The sequence below is a fragment of the Micromys minutus genome (assembly GCF_963924665.1).
Source record: "Micromys minutus genome assembly, chromosome: 2".
NCBI lineage: Eukaryota > Metazoa > Chordata > Mammalia > Rodentia > Muridae > Micromys > Micromys minutus.
In genome coordinates, this window is record NC_137971.1 from 57,070,689 (window position 1) to 57,088,878 (window position 18,190).

Sequence of the window (18,190 nt, forward strand, 5' to 3'; positions counted from 1 at the left end):
AACCTCTGAGTCATCTTTCCAGATCGTCTTCTTTCTTAAAGTTTTTTGCAAACTTCTACTCATTTTTAACTTTCCATAACAAAAACTGTCCCACAGAGAGGCAGGATCAGGTCATCTGTTGCCAGTCTTGGGGAGTAAGCCAATATGTGGCTAGATTCCTAACCAAAGAGACCACATCAGGGACTATAGAGAATATTTTGTAGTGGCCTCTTTTGGTTGCTTCAGTAGTTTGTAGAGCACTGCTTCCCTGGTTGGCTCCTCCTCCTCAGGGAAGCTTACAGAACACCTCATCAGAGGGTCTCCCTGAATGGAGCATCCCTGCAGCAGTTCCCAAATGAAAGTGAAGTCTGCTGGGATTTTTTATTTTCAGTTTAATCTTTTTTGTAAAGCCATTGATCAGAGGAGGCCAATCTTCATTGTAATAGTTAACAAATATTATAATGAAGCCTGAAAGATATCCCCATCATCTAGGGGCTCTAAATCAAAATCAGTTTCCTTCTAAGAATTCTTGAATATTAGTGGATTCATAGGAGGAGCAGACGGCTTCTTGGTTTTTGTTTTTAACACAGGGTTTTTATTTCTGGTTAAGTTACTCACCAACCAGGCAGCATACACCAGCTGATATGAGACTCCCAACACATATACAGCAGAGGACTGCCAGGTCTGGACTCAGTCAGAGAAGATGCACCTAACCCTCAAGAGACTGCAAGCCCCAGGGAGTAGGGAGGTATGTTAAAGTGGGGTGGGTGGGGACATTCTTGTAGAGATAGAAAGGGGTGAGGGGGAGAGAGGGGAGGTATGGGATATGGAGCAGTCAGAGTGTGGACCAGGATGGTGATAAAGTCTAGATTGTGAAAAAATTAAATAAAATTTTAAAAAGAGACTTAACTTAGTCAGAAGAACTACAGTCTGACAAATTCTCTATAGTTTTAGCCTTTAAAGTTGATTTAATCATAGTGCATAAAATCAAAGCATGTCCAGGAATCCCTTCACAATCGTATGTTCGGACCCACTTCTTAAGGTCTTTCCCCACACTTGGCCGAATTTTTACACTTAGTGTTCTATCACAGTCCATGGCTAGCATGTTACTTGTTGTCTTTGACCGGTTTGTGATTACATGTCTCATTTGTAAGATTTTATAGATGTAAGTTCCTGACATCTATAGATTTTTGGACTTTTTAATGGTGTTAGAAATCTTAGAGTCTGTGGATTTTTTAGTAGGACTGTATTCATTCTTTTCATTATTAAGTGCCCAAGAAACAGTTAGAAAAGAGTAAGACTGTAGCTTACAGATGGTAGTTTTGGATGTCAAGTTAAAAGTAGGTAGCACTCTGGTAGTTAATCTTGTTTGTCAACATTCAAGTAACAAGAATCACTTGGAGACAGGACTATAGCTACACCTGTGAGGGACTATTTAATTCAGATTAGTTTCTGGGAATAGCTGTGCAGGATTATCTTGGACAGATAAACTGAGGTGGAAATATCCATCCTAATGGAATGGGGACATTGACTCTGGACTTGCATATTGGATTATATTAAACAAATAAATCTGGCTGAGCATAAGCACCTCTCATTCTCTGTATCTTGTCACCATGTATCCTTAATGCTGCACAATCCTGAAATTTCTCTTCTTAAGTCATTCAGCCTGTGCAAATAATTCACTCTCGTCTTTTCATACTATGATCAATATGCATTCATTATTCTAGCCTGGAAGAAATGAGAATGACCAGTTCCCAATAAAATCATTATTCCCATCTTAAGTCTCATGATTTAACTGTCATTATTTATATATTGGTCATCATTTTGGTCTTTTGAACCAAAACCTAAATCTTCCATTAGGTTCTGCTCATAGAATTCTAGATATTCTCTCTCTCTCTCTCTCTCTCTCTCTCTCTCTCTCTCTCTCTCCCTCCCTCCCTCCCTCCCTCCCTCCCTCCCTCCCTCCCTCCCTCTCTCTCTCTCTCTCTCTCTCTCTCTCTCTCTCTCCCTCATACTTTTTATATGAAGTATATATACTTCATACACGAACTCTTTTGTTCTGGCTAGGTTTTTGCCAACTTAACAGAAGCTAAAGCTACTGGAGAGTAGAAAATTTCAATTAAGAAAATACCTCCATAAGATTGGATTTTAGGCAGACCTGTAAGAAACTTCCTTAGTTAGAGGTTGATGTGGGAGGATCAGACCCTTGTAATGATGCAATTTGTGGGATGGTGGTTCTTTCTATAAGAAAGCAAGGTGAAGATAACTAGGACGTAAGCCAGTAAGCAGCATCTCTGCATGCCCTCTTCATCAGTTCCTACCTTGCTTCCATCTGTAATGGTATCTTTAGTTATCCAAATAAACCCTTTCCTCCATAACTTACCTCTTTTGCCATCGTGATTCATAGCGGCAATAGTAAGCACAACTAAGGTATCTTCCAAATTCTCCCTCCAAACAACCAGATTACAAAGAACAGCACAGGTATTTTTATCTGTGCAACAAACATACATGCATGGTACCTATTTTCTGTACAGGTTGCTATAGCATTATTATGACAAAAATTTCAGGCAAGAACAGCTTAAAGGTGAAAAACCTTAGTTTGTGTCATAGAATCAAGAGGTTCATTCAAATACCATGGGCAAAACATGGCAAATTTTATGGAGGCCAGTATTTATTGTAGAGGCTTCTCACATGATGAGCACCAGGAATCATGGACTATTGAGGACCAGATGATGAGTCAGGTATTTGGCAGGAAAGCCTACCTCATAAAGGTTCACACAAAACACATCATCCCCATTATTCCAAAGTCAACTTCTAAGAATATTTCAGATGTAATCTTTATACTTTTGATAATTTTTAGAGTTAATGCTAGGCACTGTGAAGCCACAGCATACCATGTTTTGCTTTAAATAGCATAGCTTCAAAAGTGAAAAGAGTCTCTGAAAACATTTATTTTTTCTGAATTGATTTTCAGTCATTAAGAAAGACAGCAAAGTCAACTTCAGCAGTACTGGCATTTAAACATAGTGATCTATGTGGAAAGTTGGAGCATAAGTTAAATCACTGCTCAGTTTTTTTCCTCCTACTACTTTTTTTTTATTGGATATTCTCTGTATTTACATTTCAAATGTTATCCCCTTTCCTCCCACTCACATCAACTCTCTACCTCCCCTTTCCTCCATGAAGGTGCTCCCTCTCCCAATCACCCTCTCCAATCTCAGCACCTTGACATTGCCCTACAATGGAAATAGGACCCTTCACTCAACCAAAGGCCTTTCCTCCCACTGATGCCAGACAATGCCATCCTCTGCTCCATGTGCAACTGGAGCCATGTTTCTCTCCATGTGTACTCATTGTTTGGTGTTTTAGTCCCCAGGGACTCTGGAAGGTTTGGTTGGTTGATATTGATGTTCTTCTCTTGCAAAACCCTTTCAGCTCCTTCAGTCCTTTCTCTACCTTCTTCATTGGGGTCCCTTGTTCAGTCCAATGGTTAGCTGTAAGCACCCTCATCTCTTTCAGTATGGCTCTCTCAGAGCCTCTGAGGAGGCATCCATATCAGGTTCCTGCCAGTAAACACTTCTTGGCATCAGCAGTAGTGACTGGGTTTAGTGGCTGTATATGGGATGGATCCCTATGTAAGGAAGTTTCTGGATAATATTTTCGTCAATCCCTACTCCTCTATTTGTGTCTGTATTTTCCCCTGTGATTCGTTTGTTGTTGTTGCTGTTGTTGTTCTCCCTTCTAGGAAGGACTAAGGTATCCCTATTCTGTCCTTCCTTCTTTTTGAGTTTCATAAGGTCTGTGAATTGTTACTTGGGTATCCCGAGCTTTGGGGCTAGTATCTGCTTAACAGTGAGTACATCCTATTAATGTTCTTTTGTGATTGGGTTACTTCACTCAGGATGATAGTTTCTGGTTCCATCCATTTGCCTAAAAATTTCATGAAGTCATTATTTTTAATAGCTGAGTAGTACTCCATTGTGTAAATGTACCACAATTTCTGTATCCATTCTTCTGTTGAAGGACCTATGGATTCAGGCTATTATAAATAAGGTTACTATGAACATGGTGGGACATGTGTCCTTGTTATATGTTGGAGCATCTTTTGAGTATATGCCCAGGGGTGGTATAGCTGGATTCTCAGGAAGTACTATGTTCAATTTTCTGAGGACAGAAACCATCAGAATGATTTCCATCCAGAGTGGTAGTACCAGCTTGCCATTGCACCAACAGTGAAGGAGTGTTCCTCTTTTCTTCACTTTCTCTTTTCTTGCCAGCATCTGCTGTCACCTGAGGTTTTAATCTTAGCCATTCTGACTGGTGTGAAATGGAATCTCAGGGGATTTTTTTATTTGCATTTCCCTGATGTCTAGGGATGTTGAGCATTTCTTTAGATGCTTCTCATCCATTCAGTGTTCCTCAGTTGAGAATTCTTCGTTTAGCTCTGTACTCCATTTTTAATATGATTATTTGGTTCTGTGAAGTCTAACGTCTTTGTATATATTGGATATTAGCCCTCTATCAGATGTAGGATTGGTAAAAATCTTTTTCCAATCCGTTGGTTGCCATTTTGTTCTATTGACTGAAGTAGCAATTCTTAAATGAAATAAAATCGACTTTTACCCAAACGTTATCAAAAAAGATAAAGATCACTTCATACTCATCAAAGAAAAACTCTATCAAGATGAACTCTCAATTTTGAATATCTATGCTCCAAATGCAAGAACACCCACATTCATAAAAGAAACTTTACTAAAGCTCAAAGCATATATTGCACCACACACAATAATAGTGGGAGACGTCAACACCCCATTCTCATCAATGGACAGATCATGGAATCAGAAACTGAATAAAGACACAGTGAAACTAACAAGTTATGAACCAAGTGGATTTAACAGATATCTACAGAACATTTCATCTTAAAACAATAGAATGTACCTTTTTTTGCAGCACCTGATGGTACCTTCTCTAAAATTGACCAAGAATTGGCCATAAAACAGGCCTCAACAGATACAAGAAGATTGCAATAATCCCATACATCCTATCAGATCACCATGGTCTAAGGCTGGTCTTCAATAACAACAAAAAACAACAGAAAGGCCACATATACATAGAAGTTGAACAGTGCTCTACTCAGTGACGACTTGGTCAAATAAGAAATAAAATAAGAAATTAAAAACTTTTTTAGAATTTAATGAAAATGAAAGCACAACATACCTAAACTTATGGGATACAATGAAAGCAGTGCTAAGAGGAAAACTCATAGCTCTGAGTGCCTCCAAAAAGAAACTGGAGAGAGCATACACTAGCAGCTTGACAGCACAGCTGAAAGCTCTAGAACAGAAAGAAACAACTACACCCAAGAGGAGTAGAAGGAAGAAATAATCAGACTCAGAGAGAAAATCAACCAAGTAGAAACAAAAGAACAATACAAAGAATCAACAAAACCAGTAGCTGGTTCTTTGAAAAAATAAACAAGATAAACCCTTCACCAGACTTACCAGAGGGCACAGAGACAGTATCCAAATTAATAAAATCAGGAATGAAAAGGGAGACATAACAACAGAAACAGAGAAAATTAAGAAACTTATCAGATCTTACTACAAAAGCCTACACTCAACAAAATTGGAAAATATGGATGAAACGGCTGTTGTTAAGCAACTTTTTTTTTCTTTTATGGCTTTTGTTTTCTTAAAGAAACAGAACTAGAAAACTACTTTGTACACAGGGCTGGCTTGATTCTCTTTTCAACTGGAATTCTCAGCTTGAATTCTCAGCCCCTTGGTGGAGCCATCTGTAACTGTGCTTTTCCTCCTGACAACATTGTTTCCGGAAATAACAACTCTGAGGCTTTTCTTTCTTTTTTGTTTGTTTGTTTGTTTCTCTCTCTTTCTATTTATTCATTTATTCATTCATTTGTTCACTTTACATCATGATCACAGCCTTGCTCCCTTCTCTCTTCCCAGTCCTACCCTTACAAATCCCTCACCCCATTAATGCCCAGCAACATTAAGCTCATCCTCACCTACTGAGGCCAATCTAGTGAGTGGAAGTGGATTCTCTTACGGGCTGGCAACAGAATCAGAGAAACCCTGTTCTAATTGTTAGGGCACCCACATGAACACAAAGTTCTGTATGTGCTACAAATGTGTAGGGGCCCTAGGTCCATCCCATTCATGCTCTTTGACTGGTGGTTCAGTCTATGTGAGCCCCAATGGGCCCAGGATAGTTGACTGCAGGCATTCTTGTGGTATTCTTGACCTCTCCAGATAACTCAGTTCTATCCCCCACTCTTCTACAATATCTCCCCAGTTCCCTCTGTTATTTGCTGTGGGTCTCTGCATCTGTTTGTATGCTACTGGATGAAGCCTCTCAGGAGACAGTGATGCTAGGCTCTTATCTAAAAGCAAGGCATACTATCACTAAAAGTGTCAGGGATTGTCTTCCTCAGATAGGTTGGGTCTCAAGTTGGGACATTCATTGTTTGTAAGATCTGTTAATCTTTCTTCCATCTTTTCCGATTTTGTAGGTAGAAAAAAATTTGATTTGAAGGCTATGTGTATGAGTTGATGTCACCTCTCTCCACTGGAAATCCTGCCTGGCTATAGGAAATGGCCACTTCAGTCTCCATATCCTACTGGTAAGAGTCACAGTTAAATTCACTCCCATAGACTCCCTGGATCTCTCCAGAAGTTCTTTATTGTACAGGATTGGTTTAGCTTGCCTTAGTTGTTTTTCTATATAAAGAAGAGAATTGCTCTTTCAAGGTCTGTAAAGAATTGTATTGGAATTTTGAGGGAATTTCACTGAGTATGGTGATTGCTTTTGGGAAGACAGCCATTTTTACTATGTTAATCCTGCCATCGTGAACATGGGAGATCTTTCCATCTGCTGTTATCTGTCTTTCTTCTGAGACCTAAGGTTCTTGTCATTCAGGTCTTTCACTTACTTGGTTAGAGTTGCACCAATTTACTTTCTATTATTTGTGGTTATTGTAAAGGTCACTGTTTACCTGATTTATTTCTCAGCCCATGTATCTTTTGTATTAAGTAGAGCTACTAATTTTTTTAAAGTTAATTTTGTGTCAAGCTAATTTGATGAAGGTGTTTGACAGCTGTAGGAGTTCTCTGATAGAATTTTGGGGGTCACTTATAAATATTATCATATCATTGGCAAATAGCAATACTTTGACTTTTTCCTTTCCAGTTTGTATCCCCTTGATCTCATTTAGTTGCCTTATTGCTCTAGCTAGAATTTAGAGTACTATGCTGAATGAGGAGAGAGTGGACAGCCTTGATTTGTCTCTAATTTTAGTGGAACTGGTTTAAGTTTCTCCATTGAATTTGCTGTTGGCTATTGCCTTTATTGTGTTCAGGTGTGTCCGTTGTATCCATGATCTCTCTAAGTCTTAACTAGAAGAGGTGTTGGATTTTTTTTCAAACAGCATTTTCATCATCTAATGAGATTATTATGTGATTTTGTTTCTTTCTGTTTGTTTATATGGTGAAGTTAGTTATTGTATTCTTGTATATTGAACCATCCCTGCATTCCTGGGTTGAAGACTACTTGATCATAGTGAATGATGTTTTTGATGTATTCCTGGATTTTGTTTTCAAGTATTTTATCAATATTTTTGCATCAATATCTACAAGAGAAATTGATTCTCTTTCTTCCTGTAATTTAGGTGTCAGTCTGACTGTGTATTCTGTGAATGAGTTTGGTAATGTTCCTTCTGTTTCTACTTTTTAGAATATCTTGAGAAGTATTGGCATTAACTCTTCTGGTATAATCTAGTAGAATTCAGCACTAAAGCCATCTGGCCCTGGCTTTTTGGGGGTGGGTGTTGTTATAATTTAATTAGTATTTAACTAGGGCAAAGCCAGTGCTCCAGATCCCCCTCTCACAGTGAGAAAACTTAAGTGCTTGACTCCTGGGTGCTCTGACACTACCAGGCCCAGAGGCGAGACATCCACATCCAGACACAAGACTCCTAGGGTGTGCCCCTCCAGGTTCATCAATTGCAGCTGAGCAAAACTGTCACTGTCTCTAGGAAACTCACTTGTCCACTGCAGCCCGTGTGGATTGCCCTGGTGCTGTCTGTACTTTGATGTTAATCCTGCTTCCCCAAGAAGGGCTGCCTAGTCTGTACACAGGTGACTTCACCAGAACCTTCTCCCCATTTTAACTTGTAAACTAAAGGCTAGAGCCAGTGATTGGGGAGAGGAAGGGAAGGTGGATCTGAAGAGTTGGAGAAAGAGAGAAGCTGGTGGTGCGAGGAGATGGATGAGGAGGTTGAAGGAAGATGGAGCTGAAGCACATGGCCTGGAGAAACTGTGAGTTATAAGGGATGTCATAGCAGGGGAACAGAGTAAGTGAAGTGGTAGATTGGCCCAATGTAGGCACATAGTTTATATTCATCCTGAATTTGTTTTACTTTACATGGGTTTGTTTGGGTTAGAGAGATTACTGCAACAAATTGGCACCCAACTTATCGATTTGAATTTAACTAACCGGAGATAAAAGTTCTCTGCCTTCCCCCTACCCACCTCCAATAGGGCTCTAGCAGTGATCTAAGCTGGAGCAGTGGTGGATTTTTTTTTGATTTGAAAGCTGACTGGGTCTGAGGGGTCTACAGAGAACTGCAGAGAGGCTCCCTTTCCCAAACCCCAGGCAAAAGCTACAGCCAGGGTCTGCGTCCCAGCCTAGAACTAGACTTGAGCAGCACCATTTAAGAATCACAGGGAGGGAAAAGAGACCCTGGAACACAACCACCTGTGAGGTAGTTTTCCAGCAGACATAGTGAACAGATTTGGGCTAGAGAGATGTTCTGTGTTCGCTTTCTCAGATCCCCCCACATCTACACAGGAAACAAATAGTCAAATTGGATCTCTGGACTTCAGGTTGCCTGAGATCAACACAAAAGCAAGAGCTGCCAGCTGCAACTCCAAGAGGACCCCTCCCTGGGAATAAAAAAAAAAAAAAAAAAAAAAAAAAATCAGAGAGGACTGTAGTGTTCTGAACTGAACAGCAGAGGGAGACAAAGGACTCTGGATCAGGTAGTACATTGATAGAGAACTATATAACATTTTGATACTTAAAGAAGAAAAACAGAATAAATATCTTTTGGGCCTTGTGGGGTGATATTTTAAATGGTCTGTCAGAGATGGATTTAAAGGAAATAAATGCCTCATTATGTACTAGTATTGACATATTTATTCACTTGATTTACTATGTCTTCTCAAAAACGGTCCTAGAATTGAAAAAAAAAAATTCCTTACCTTAGAAAAATTACAAGTAACATTAGAACTGAAGGCACAGAACTTTATAGCTCAAAATAAGCAACAGAAAGAGGAGAATGAAGGCTGGAGACAGGAGCCAGAGGTGATACTAGAAAAAAGAATTCAACAATTCACAAATCAGACTGAAGAGCAAGGAGATCGAGTTAAAATTTGGAAGCAAAGTTTAGAGGATAATTTACTAAAGCTAGCAAATCAAAATAAGGCAGATGCTGAAATATCAGAATTAACATAAAGAGAAGCTAAGATTATGGAAGCAGGGCTTAGAACAAAAAAGACTGGAAGTTGTAGAGCATCAGGAACAACAGAAAGAGAAATTTAATACTTGATAATGTGGCCTAGAGGAAACACCGGAAACTATAGATCAGAATAAGAGACAAAAAGTTTAAAGCGAAGGTGGGAGACAGAAGCTGGAGAAGATGCTAGAACAAAACATACAACAGCTCACATATCAGACTGGGCAGCAAAGTGAAAATAGTGAGGTATGGAAGCAACACTTGGAGAATAACTTCTTTCAATTAATCAACAACAACAAAAAAAAAATGAACAGCAGACCATCGGAATTGCAATATAAAGAAAAATTCAAAATGTGGAGGCAGAACACAACTCTACAACCCAATAGCTTTTCATACAGGTTTATATATTCAACTCTCAATCTACATACACATCCTCAAAACAACAAGATTGAATCAAAAAGACAGATACAAACTGCCCTTCTATAAGATATATTAGACCTGTAAAATCCTTAATGTTCATAGCCTTTTAACACAATAAATCCCACCTGTATCCAGCTGGTCCTTGGAAAGCTCCCTGGCCGCCCAGATCTCCCACTCACCAGTTTCTCAACCCCTAGGGGCTGGCGGTCCGCGTGGCAGATGGGCCGGGCTCTGTTCTGCACTCTGAAGTCGCCGCCTGGTGGAAACAGAAGTTCCCAAGTTCTCCCAAGTTTATTTTATATCCAGGCACTTTGCTGAACTTGTTTATCAGCTGTAAAAGTTCTCTGGTTGAAATTTTGTGGTCACTTAAGTATACTATCATATCATCTGCAAATAGTGATATTGGGAATTCTTCCTTTCCAATTTGTATCCCTTTGACCTCTTTTTGCTGATTGATTGCCCTTTCTAGTACTTCCAGTACTATATTGAACAGGTAGGGAGAGAGTAGATAGCTTTGTTTAGTCATTGATTTTAGTGGAATTACTTCAAGTTTCTCACCATGTAGTTTGATGTTGGCTACTGGTTTGCTATGTATTGCTTTTACTATATTTACTGGGCCTTGAATTCTGGATTATTTCAAGACTTTTAACATTAAGAGGTGTTGAATTTTGTTAAATGCTTTCTTAGCATCTAGTGAGATGATCATGTGGGCTTTTTTTCTTTGAGTATTTGTATAGTGGATTACGTTGATATATTTCTGTATATTGAACCATCCTTGCATCCCTAGAATGAAGCCAACTTGATCATGGTGAATGATTGTTTTGATGTGTTCTTGCATTTGGTTTGCATAAATTTTATTGAGTATTTTTGCATCAATTTTTATGAGGGAAATTGGTCTGAAGTTTTCTTTCTTTGTAGGGTCTTGGTGTGGTTAAGAATGAGTGTAATTGTGGCTTGGAAGAATGAGTTGTGTTGTGTTCCGTTTGTTTCTATTTTGTGGAACAATTTGGAAAGTATTGGTATTAGGTCTTCTATGATGGTCTTTTAGAATTCAGCATTAATCCCATCTGGTCCTGGGCTTTTTTTGGATGGGAGGTTTTGATGACTGCTTAGGGGCTATGTGATCATTTAGATGATTTATCTGATCCTGATTTAATGTTGGTACCTGGTATTTGTCTAGAAAATTGTCCATTTTCTCCCTATTTTTCAGTTTTGTTAAGTATAAGCTTTTGTAGCAGGATCTGATAATTTTTTGAAATTCCTCGGTTTGTGTTGTTATATCTACCTTTTCATTTCTGATTTTGTTAATTTGGATACTGTCCCTGTGCCCTCTGGTTAGTCTGGCTTAGGGTTTATCTATCTTGTTGATTTCTTTTAAAGAACCAGCTGCTGTTTTTTTTTTTTTTTGTTTTTGTTTTTTTTTAATTCTTTGTATAGTTATTTTTGTTTCTACTTGGTTGACTTTGGCCCTGAGTTTATTTCCTGCTGTCTACTTCTCTTGGGTATTTGTTTCTTTTTGTTCTAGAGCTTGCAGGTATGCTGTCAAGCTACTGGTGTATGTTCTTAATGTTGTCTTTTTTGGAGGTGCTCAGTGATATGAATGTCTGAGTATATGGTCAATTTTGAAGAAAGTGGCATGAGGTGCTGAGAAGGTTTACTCTTTTCTTTTCAGGTAAAATGTTCTGTAGATATTGGGTAAATTCATTGGGTTCATAACTTCTGTTAATTTACCTATATCATGTTTTCATTAGTTTCCATGACCTGTCTATTGGTGAGTGTGAGTTGTTGAAGTCTCCTACTATTATAGTATGAGGTACAATGTGTGCCTTAAGCTTTAGTAACCTTTCTTTTACAAATGTGGATGCCCTTGTATTCGGGTGATAGATGTTCAAATTTGAGAGTTCATCTCAGTTGATCTTTTCTTTGATGAGTATTTAGTGTTCTTCTCTTTTTTGATAACTTATGGTTGAAAGTCTATTTTGTTGGATATTAAAATGGCTGCATCAGCTTGTTTCCTGGAACGATTTTCTTGAAAAAGTTTTTTTTTCAGCCTTTTACTCTGATGTAGTGACTGTCTTTGTCACTGACATATGTTTCCTCTATGCAGCAAAATGCTTGGTCCTGTTTACGTATCTAATCTGTTAGCCTAAGTCCTATTATGGGAAATTTAGTCCATTTATTTGAGAAATATTAAGGACCAATATTTGCTACTTTATTTTTGTTTCATTGTTAGAGGTGTTATTATGTTTGTGTGGTTATCTTGGGTTTTGTTGTGAAAAGATTAATTTCTTGTTTTTTTTGGGGGGGGGTGTAGTTTCCCTTCTCATGTTGCACTTTTCTTCTATTATCCTCTGTAGGCCTAAATAAATATAGATGTAAAGGCAGATGATACAGATATATAGATAGATACATTGATTTATCCTGTATCTGCTTTTGGTACATACTGGTTTTAGTATTTTTACCTCATTTAATTTTAATACACCCCCCCAAATCCCCAAGGCTTATGTACTTCATTTTTCTTAGTGTAAACTTTATTTTTCATATTATTCAAAATGTTTGTTATCAATTATTTTATTTCATAAATTTTTTTCTCATAAAGTTTGGAGGGAAAGTCTCTCTCTCTCTCTCTCTCTCTCTCTCTCTCTCTCTCTCTCTCTCTCTCTCTCTAAGTTTAAACAAGAAATTTCTTTTTTCACAGTTCTGCAGTATAGAAATCAGAGATTAAAATGCTATGTTGCTTTGCACTGCTGAAAGTTTTTAAGTAAGTCACTTATTACTTATTTACTTTATATCCTGACTATAGCTTTCCATCTCCACTTCACAAAATCACCCCTCACCTCCCTTCCCTACAATTCATCCCTTCTCAATCTCTCCTCAGAAAAGGGGAGGCCTCCAATGAGCATCAACTTGCCTTAGTTTATCAATTTGCAGTGAAACTAGGCGCACCTTCTCTTATTAAGGCAGGACAAGGCAGTCAAGTTAGGTGTAAGAGTCCCAGTGTCTCGCAACAGAGTCAGAGACCACTCATGCCTCTGCTATTAGGAGCCCTACATGAAGAACAAGATACACAACTGTTACATATCTATAGAGGGCCTAGGTCAGTTCTATGTATGTTTTCTGATTGGCAGTTCAAGTCCTATGAGCCCCTATTATCCAGGCTAGTTGATTCTATAGGTTTTATTGTGGTGTTCTTGAACCCTCTGACTTTGAAGGCGTTGATTTTTACAGACATTCCTCCAGGGCTTCTGCATGGTGTCTTTTCCCTTTTAATGTTCTTTTTGGTGCATCATTCCCTACAGTATTTTATAAAATATCAGTATGGTAGATTAATTCCAACAGTAATAATTTCATTTAATTGAATTATGGACATAAAAATACCATTCCAGGTAAATCTCCACTTTCCCAATATGAGAATATGACTACAACATAAAACTGTCATTTGTAGGGGACAGAATATAGCTGATAATGCATGGTGACTAAGATTTGTGTTCATGCTGTTTGCACAAAGACAGGAACTTGAATTAACATAAGTTGCCCTGCAAGAGGCATTGCTAAAATTTGAACATTAATGGTAAAAAAAATATTACATGGAAATTTATTCCATTAGCTTTAATATCACATTTTCCTTCATATTTGAATATACTTTGACCAAATTCATATCTTACTCCATTATTCAAATCTTCTTGTGTCCCACCCCTCAGCTACCTCCCAGCATCAGGTTTAGTTTTTCTTCATTATTGTTGTACAGTTTTATCTCAAAAGGGTTTCTTTTTTTTTTTTTTTTTTTTTTTTTTTTTTTTTTTTTTTTTTTTTTTTTTTTTTGCTGCATGGTATTAACAGCAGGAAAGGACAACCTAACATCTAGTCCTAAATCAACTCTTCTTGTTTCTCCCTATTCTGTTGTCTTAGAGGGATCTCATTGGTGTTACAGTAAGAAACACAGGTGTATTTGAAAACACTAATTCTTTCTTCATCTCTATCTTTGTAAAGAGGAGTGATTCTTGTTTTCAATTTGAATAAAATCTACTCTGCTTTGCCACAGCGTGATTTTCTGCACTGACAATAATGTCCAGAACTCTCTCTCTCTACATGGGAAAACCACCTTCAATCTCCTGCAAGATTCTTTACCTTCTGTCCTGGACATGGTGCCAAAGAACTGGTATGGTGTGAGGGGTAGGGTAGGGAAACATTGTTCTAGGCTTGAGGGTCAGCTTTAGCAGTTTCTTTGCTAACATTTATGGATGTGAAATTTCTGAATTGTTGAAGGAATTTTGTTTTGGGGATCTAAGGAGATTAAAAGGGCACAGTAAGGTTAAAATTTTATGAGGGTCCATGTTAATGGACAGAAGCCTCAAAAGCTAGCTCTGAAATAATTGCTTAGCCCTGGAAATGACTCCAGGCCTCAACTCAAACAAGCAAAAGTATGATGAAATTTCAGAACCTCTTCTACAGACTTTCCTAAGCCACCACCTGTATTAAAAGTTGCTCTGTCATTGCCAGGTGGCACGATTTCACAGTTGTTCTCCCTGAACTCTGGGTTTTACAATCTCTCCACCACCCCATTCCTGAACTTTGGATATAGGGGATGTGGCAGAAATGGACCATTTGGAGATGAATAGTCCATAGTCACTTAATCTCTTCACTGATTATATGTGGTTATCAGTGTTAATCTAAGTCCACTGTAAAAAGATTTCTTAGGAAAGCAAGAGCTGAAGTAATCCATGAATATAAGGTTAAGATTTAGAAGGTTGTTAGATAGTGTATCAATTTAGCAAACTGATAATCTTTTTTCCCCGAATCTATGACTTTTCTAGCTATAGGATCATGAGCAGGTTAACAGTACTGAAAATGGATTCCCTCTTGTTGAGTCAACATTGAATACCACCAGATATCTACTGATTATCTTCCAAATCATTAATGCCTTTAGTGGGCAAATCTTTCTGGATGAGTTATTTGAGTTTTGAGTTTATAGAGTTCACAGCATATAGGTATATATATAGATATAGATAATATAGATATAGATATATAGATATAGATAAATGATAGATAGATGTGTGTTAAAAAGGTTATAAAGTACCTTATTGAAAATGTTTAATATTACTTATGCTTCTTCATGTCCTCCATGTATTACCAACCCTTCCATTCACCCACTGCTTTCTGCTCCCACCAAGTTATTTCCCTTCATTTTCATAACACCTTTGTTCCACTATCCCCTCCTTTAATCGGTTTTTTCCTCACCCACTCATGATGTCCTCTTCCTTTTTGCCTGGCTTCCATGAGCAATCCAGGGGAGTGTCACTGCTGTCAATGATTGTTTTGGTACTGTTAGTGTAATCACCCATCCTTTGCTTTGTCCTGTATTGTCATTATGCATATTCTTCTGGTCACACCTATGCAATCTACTGAGTGATCTCTGCAGTGAGTTGGGAACAGTTTTAAAATGTTGTCAGTCTTCTTATTTTAAATGACTTTTGTGGATTTAAATGGCTCTAAAAGTTTCATCTTCTGAATAATTGGTTCTCTCCATTTATTGCAAGGTGACTGAAAATTTGAAGTAGGGGGAACAGGTTGGAGGGTTACTTGGATAAAGTAGGCTCTGGAGGGTTGCTTTGAAGATTCTATTTTGTTATTTACTATATCAAGTTTCTTTTCTACTCTTTCCTTCAATGTGGTCTTTTTTCCTCCTTCAGTTCCTTTTCATCCTGTATTAGTGTTCTTTCTCTGGGTTTCTCTGTATGTCTATCACCATCACTTTGTCTGTTCTCTGTCTCTCCATCTTCGTCTCTGTCTGTCTGTCTGTCTGTCTGTCTGTCTCTCTCTCTCTCTCTCTCTCTCTCTCTCTCTCTCTCTCTCTCTCTCTCTCTCTCTAACTTCTACCTTATCATCGCTGTCTCTTGAGCTATCCATTTTCTTTGCCAGTGTGAAATGAGCATCTTTCTTCTACCATACTGCTGTTTTACACTATGGCTAAAATGACTGTAAATGACCATGAACTGAAGAAGCTAATGCTGTGAAAATGGGAAACATGATAAAGATTCTTTCCTTTACCCTCTCAGATATTTCATCATACAGTGGGAAGAAGGCTAATATAATTTTATATGAAAACTTGGTAGGGGTCTTTTTCAGGTTCATCTGCTGTTAGGAGCTGTGCCCTTAAACAAAAGCACTGCAAACATTGCATTGTTCTTGTTTGTGATGATTGTGAAAATTGCACGGGAGCTAGATCTGGCTAATTTTATTTCCACAATAAGTACACACTTCAGATGATATTCCTTGTGTTGGGCCCTTTTCAGAGTTTTAGCTGTGGCCTGTCTGAGTATGTTTGACTCCATTTTAAAGCAGGTAAGCCAATGGTATATCCCATTTTAATTTTTCTTGACACCACAACTCCTACAAATATTAAAAATAAACAGTCAGGATTCAGGGTCTGCCCATGGAAGGCTGAACTCCCAGAACAGCTGCACAGGAATTCTTCCACCTGTTCCAAGGGTGAGCCAAAGGCACAGGCCTGGGGAGGGAACACCGGGAGTTGTTGGAGTGCAGGGAGCACAGTGCTCTCTGGAAAAGGGTCTTTTCTGGCCCACAATGAGGGCAGGAATCCAACACTGGGACTCAGGATCTACCCATGGGAGGCTGAGCTCCCATATCAGCACATGTGTTTACCACCTGGACCAAGGGTGAGCCTGAAACACAGGCCCACCGGCTGTCTGGTGAGGGAACCCTGGGAGTTCTCAGAGCGTAGGGAGTGTGGTGCTCTCTGGAAAAGGGTACTTTTGGGCTTTTTAAATACTCCCATAAATCCTATGACATCAACATGGACTAAGGCTGGTCTTTAAAACAACAAAGACAACAAAAAGTGCATATACACATGGGAGCTGAACAATGGGCTATTCAACAGTAACATGGTCAAGGAATAAATAAAGAAAAAAATTAAGGATTTTTTATAATTTAATAAAAATGAGAGCAAAACATACCCAAACATGTGTGATGCAATGAAAGCAGTACTAAGAGAAAAACTTATAGCTCCAAGTGCCAACAAAAAGAAACTGAAGAGAGCATACACTAGCAGCTTGACAGCACACCTGAAACCTCTAGAAAAAAAAAAAGAAGTAGCTATACCAAGAGGAACAGATGGCAGGAAATAATCAAACTCAGGGCTGAAATCAACCAAGTACAAACAAAAATAACTATACAAAGAATCAACAAAACCAGGAGCTGGTTCTTTGAGAAAATCAACAAGATTGATAAACCCTTAGCCAGACTAAATAGAGGGCAAAAAGAGAGTATACAAATTAACAAAATCAGAAATGAAAGGAAAGACATAACAACTGATACTGAGGAAATTTAAGAAATCATCAGATCCTACTACAAAAGCCTATACTCAACAAAATAGGAAAATCTGGAGGAAATGGACAAATTTCTAGACAGATCCCAGATACCAAAGTTAAATTAGGATCAGATAAACCACCTAAACATTTTCATAACACCTAATCAAATAGAAGCAAGTCATCAAATCCTCCCAAACAAACAAAAAAGCCCAGGACCAGATGGGTTCAGTGCAGAATTCTATTAAACGTTCATGGAAGACCTAATACCAGTACTCTCAAAACTATTCAACAAAATAGATACAGAGGGAACACTACACAACTCATTCTTCGAAGCCACAATTACTCTCATACCTAAACCACACAAAGACCCTATAAAGAAAGAGAACTTCATACCAATTATCCTCATGAACATTGATGCAAAAATACTTAATAAAATTCTTGCAAACTGACTCCAAGAACACATCAAAACAATCAATTACCATGATTAAATAGGCTTCGTCCCTGGATGCAGGGATGGTTTGATGTATGGTAATTCATCAACATAATCCACTATATAAACAAACTCAAAGAAATAAAACATATGATCATCTCACTAGATGCTAAGAAAGCATTTGACAACATTCAACACCCCTTAATGTTAAAAGTCTTGGAAAGAGCAGGAATCCAAGGTTCATACCTGAACATAGTAAAAGCAATATACAGCAAACCAGTAGCCAACATCAAACTAAATATTGAAAAACTTGAAGCAATCCCACTAAAATCAGGCACTACACAAGGCTGCCCACTATCCCCCTACCTATTCAGTACAGTACTGGAAGTGTTGGCTGGAGAAATTTGACAACAAACGGAAGTCAAAGGGATATAAATCTGAAGACAAGAAGTCAAAATATAAGTATTTGCTGATGACATGATAGTTCACTTAAGTGACCCC

At 38.2% G+C, this 18,190-nt stretch overlaps 1 pseudogene across 1 annotated transcript in view; it reads left to right on the plus strand.

The window, feature by feature from the left end:
• The first annotated feature begins 6,533 nt into the window (after window positions 1-6,533).
• The window catches only part of LOC308417221 (THO complex subunit 4-like), a 72,189-nt pseudogene continuing 60,532 nt past the window's right edge, over window positions 6,534-18,190 (plus strand). Inside the window, exon 1 of the transcript XR_013975682.1 lies at window positions 6,534-6,619. The product of XR_013975682.1 is annotated as a THO complex subunit 4-like (transcript). The remainder of the gene's footprint in view (window positions 6,620-18,190) is intronic.